This window comes from Callorhinus ursinus, unplaced genomic scaffold (genome assembly GCF_003265705.2).
Source record: "Callorhinus ursinus isolate GAN/ISIS: 27379988/994484 unplaced genomic scaffold, GSC_fseal_2.0 scaffold116, whole genome shotgun sequence".
Lineage (NCBI taxonomy): Eukaryota > Metazoa > Chordata > Mammalia > Carnivora > Otariidae > Callorhinus > Callorhinus ursinus.
Genome location: NW_027397178.1, coordinates 1,134,249 through 1,138,960, shown reverse-complemented (window position 1 = coordinate 1,138,960; position 4,712 = coordinate 1,134,249). Strand labels below are relative to the sequence as shown.

Genomic DNA, 4,712 nt, shown 5'->3' with positions numbered 1-4,712 from the left:
TTTTCAATTTAATAGTTTAATCTGTGTTTAGCTACCTGAATATAACCCCAAGAGACCTGGAATCTTACCTGCCTTATTCACATAGCTAGAATAGTGCCTGAAAATTGCAAGTACTTAATAAATGTAGTATTTGCTAAATTGACTGACTGATTTAGTGCATTAATGAATAATTGATTTAATCAGTTCCAACTGGATTTTCTCCTTTGTTGTTGTCCCATTCTTCTATTTCATTCAGCAAACCATGTGACGACTCAGTAACCTCCTGACGGAAGCTTTCACTTCCTGGTTGCGAAAAGTATAAATCACAGGGTTCATCAAAGGAAAAATGACTGTATGAAAGAGAGAAACCACTTTGTCAGCTGGGAAGGCTCTGAATGGGCAAGTATAGATGAAGATGACAGGTCCAAATATCAGAAACACAGTGATAATGTGTGTGGTACATGTAGAAAGGGCCTTGTTCTTCTCTTCAGAGGAATGTCCCTACCACAGCAGAGGATGACCGCATAGGAGGCCAGAAGTCCCAGGAAGCACAGCAGGGTGAGCAGGCCACTGTTGGAGACCATCAGGAGCTCCACCACAAAAGTGTCTGTGCAGGCCAGCTTGATGACCTGCGGCACATCACAGAAGAAGTTATCTAGCTGGTTTGGGCCACAGAAGGGCAAGCGGAGAATAAGGGCTGCTTGTACAATGGAGTAAAGCCCCCAAGCCACAGAGCCAACAGCAAGGCATAGCAGACTCTAGGGTTCATGACAGTAGAATAGTGCAAAGGATGACAGATGGCGATGTAGCGGTCAAAGGCCATCACAACAAGAAGAAACATCTCCCCTGCCCCCAGGAAGTGCAAGAAAAAGAGCTGAGTGATGCAGCCTCCGTAAGAGATTATTTTCTTCTCAGAGAGGAAGTCCGCCAGCATCCTGGGAGCCACAATGAAGGAATAGGATGCATCCAAGAAAGCCAAGTTGCCCAGAAAGAAATAGAAGGGGGCTGTGAGGCCAGGGTCTGATCTGATGGTGAGGATGATGAGGAAATTTCCAGGGAGGATGATGAGGTAGAAAACTAAGACTAGCACAAAGACCAGGAGCTGAGTATGTCGAGACTGGGTCAGACCAAGGAGGATGAATTCTGTCACCACTGTGCTGTTCTCCCTCTCCATCTCCCCTCTGTCTGCAGAATAACAAAGTATTATCTGTTATAACCACCTTTTTAGCTCTTCTCCAGATAAAAACATTTATTTACCACATCCAAAACTTGCCTAGCTGAAAAAAAAATGCATGTCCCGTAAGTGTCTTATGTTTTGAGCTGACCCTTCTACCCTCCATTTCTTGATCCCTCCCTAAGACATTGTTCTCATAACCACACTCTCATTCCCATTTAACCATGTGCTTCTATATAATTGTGCTCCCCTAGGAGTCTGGGCTACTTTGCTTGAAGAATAGTTGAGATTTCCTGATTAAAACAAAACTTAACCATTATTAAATTTGTCAGGTGTGTTGTTTTCTCAGTTAGCTGTGGTGCACCGTCTCTAATGTTTAGATTTGTTGCTGGGTTTTCATCGCTTCTCTTCATTCCCACAGAGCAAAGTGCTTTTGCAAGTGCTTCTTTCCTTTGGCTCTGTAGAATCCCTATTTCCTGGTTGGTAACTCTATGTCTTGTTTTCTAAATGTGTGCCTTACTTATTTCTATCACACTGTTCTGCTTTGGTGCCCTTGTGCACCTTTGTTCCAAACTGGTTTAGGGTCTCAAACAAGAATCCTGCATTCCCCTAACATAGAGGTATTCCCCTAGGTACACCCTTGGTTGGATCCCAATCCTGAATCTGCTGCACACCCTGTTCTTAAATACTAATGAATACTAATCCATGTTTATTTGCTTGCCATGTATCCATAACCTACTTTTCCCTCAGATCTCAGAATGATAGCCGAATGATATCCTGCCCACAAATATTTTCATATAAACTTATCGGAATATATAAAATATTTTGAATATCTCAATATAATCAAAGCGTGCTAGTGCTGGAATTGATCATGTAGAACATACAGTATGACATACTCATTTGACTGATGAGAAAAATAAAGCAATTGCATTTCAGATTCTTAGTTTTGCAATGATTTTTCTTTTTTATTATCATTCACAAGTGGTAAGAAAAATAAGAGGTGTGTATTCCTCATTTTAAACCAATTAGGATATTAATAATCAGTGTCCATCTATTGGTGTTGTTTTATTTAGGTGCTTAAATAGTCATAATATTGCTTGCATAAATATTGCCCCTTTTCAGGCTATAATCTAGTCTATGAATTCTGTTTAGAATTATATTTGTGGTTTTTTTTGTATATTACTATATATGTATTTGTATATTGCTATAATTGTAGAAACATATTTTATAAATAAATACTCATATATTGTGATATCTATTGACATGAATGACTTAAAAAATGCAAGATTGCTAATTGTAACACAGTACTATAATGTGACATATAACAATATTTCTCTTGATTTTGAATTACATACAATAGTTGCTTTTCAAAAGTACTATGGATACAATGGAATGCAGTTTGGCAATAAAAAGGAATGACATGTGACATGCTACAACATGAATGAACTCGAAAACATTATTCTTTGTGAAAGGAGCCAGTCACAAAGGACCGTATCCTGTACAATTCAGTTTATGAAAATCTGCAAACAAGGCAAACAGTTATTTCATGCATCTTGGGGTTGATAGTAAGTAAAAGAGTGGGTGCCTAGGGCTGTGGGTAGAATGGGGAGTGACTATAATATGACTATAATACAAGTTTTCTTTTGGGGAATATGAATATGAAAATGCTTTAAAATTTATCATGGTGATGTTTGCATATCCCTGTACATACACTTAAAACCCTTGAGCTATATATTTAAAATGGTAAATTTTATATGTTGATTATATTTCAATAAATCTTTTTTTTTAATTTATTAGAGAGAGAGAGAGCAGGGGGAGGGGCAGAAGGAGAGGGAGAATCTCAAGCAGACTCTGTGCTGAGTATGGAGCCCAATGTGGGGCTCCATCTCACAACCCTGAGATCATGACCTGAGCTGAAATCAAGAGGCAGACACTTAACAGACTGAGCCACCCAGGACCCTGAATCTTTTTTTTTAAGTGCCATTAAAAGTGATATGGAAAGGGGTAACTGGGTGACTGTCAGTTAAGCATCTGACTCTTGATTTAAGGTCAGGTCTTAATCTCAGGGTCTTGAGATCAAGCCCTAAGTTGGGCTCCCTGCACAGCAGGGAGTCTGCTTGTCTTGCTCTCCCTCTGCCCCTCTCCCTGCTCGCTCTCTCTCTCTCTCATAAATAAATAAATCTCAGAAGTGATGTGGTACAGCTACTCTGGAAAATGGTATGTAGGTTCCTCAAGAAGTTAAAAATAGAGCTACCCTGTGACCAAGCAATTGTACTACTAGGTATTTACCCCAAAGATATGAATGTAGTGATTCAGAGGGGCACCTGCACCCCAGTGTTCATAGCAGCAATGTCCACAATAACCAAACTGTGGAAAGAGCCAGGATGTCCATTGACAGATGAATGGATAAAGAAGATGTGGTATATATATATATGCAATAGAATACTACTCAGCCATCAGAAAGGATGAATACTTATCATTTACATTGATGTGGATGGAACTGGAGGGTATTCTGAGCAAAATAAGTCAATCAGAGAAAGACAATTATATGGTTTCACTCATATGTGGAACATAAGACACAGCACAGAGGATCATAGGGTAAGAGTGGGAAAACTGAAGGGGAAGTCATCAGAGGGAGACTAACCAGGAGAGACTCTTAACTCTAATAATAAAAAAAAATGAGGCTTGCTGGTGGGGAGTTGGGGGGTGGAGTAATTGGGTGATGGGCATTAAGGAGGGCATGTGATGTGATGAACACTGGTTATTATATGCAACTGATAAATTATTGAACACTACATCTGAAACTTACTATATGTTGGCTAATTGAATTTAAATTTTAAAAAAAGTGATGTGGAAGACTGGAGAAAGAAAACTTCCCAATAGACATTTGGTAGAAATTTTTGATAGCATTCCTAGGAGGAGAAGGTAGGAAGAGAAGAAAAGAAAATGGAAAGACTAAAGAAAAATCAACCTTAAAAAGTCTATAAAGAAACTCATGGAAAATTTAGGCAATATGCTGGTGTTTTAGGGCACACTTATTAGGAAACTTCAGAACATATGTTCTATGTGATTAGTAACATTTGTAACTAGCACCCAGATGTTATAGAAAAGGAATTTATAACACAAGGGTACATATTTGTGCATGGAGATACTTATTCATATATGTATAAACAGATAATGCGTCTAAGCAAATTGAAATAGGAAAAAAAATATCTTGGATGTCCTTCAAATTAGCTTTGGAGTTTCCTTCTGTCTTTTATCCAACTAGATACCAATTGGCCTCCGCATTCCTTTCTTACTGTCCCTATAGAAATCTGCTCTTAGGAAAGTGTCAGTAGCTCCTTCTGCCTAATCTTAGGTTTTGCACATTTCAGGGGCTCACTTACAGTTACTTCATGCATTTTGGGGTTGACAATTCCAAGCCTGGGGAGCATTCTGGGAGTTATGGTCTCCCACTCTTCCTCTGCTTTTATTTTTCCAGATCCACTTCTATTCCCTGTTACTAACAGATGGAATTGCATACTACTTCCCCTCTTCAATCCACTTTCTTCTCCATTTC

At 39.0% G+C, this 4,712-nt stretch overlaps 1 pseudogene; it reads right to left on the bottom strand.

The window, feature by feature from the left end:
• Positions 1-231: 231 nt before the first annotated feature.
• Positions 232-1,153, bottom strand: LOC112833450 (olfactory receptor 4N5-like; annotated as a pseudogene).
• Between the last annotated feature and the right edge of the window lie 3,559 nt (positions 1,154-4,712).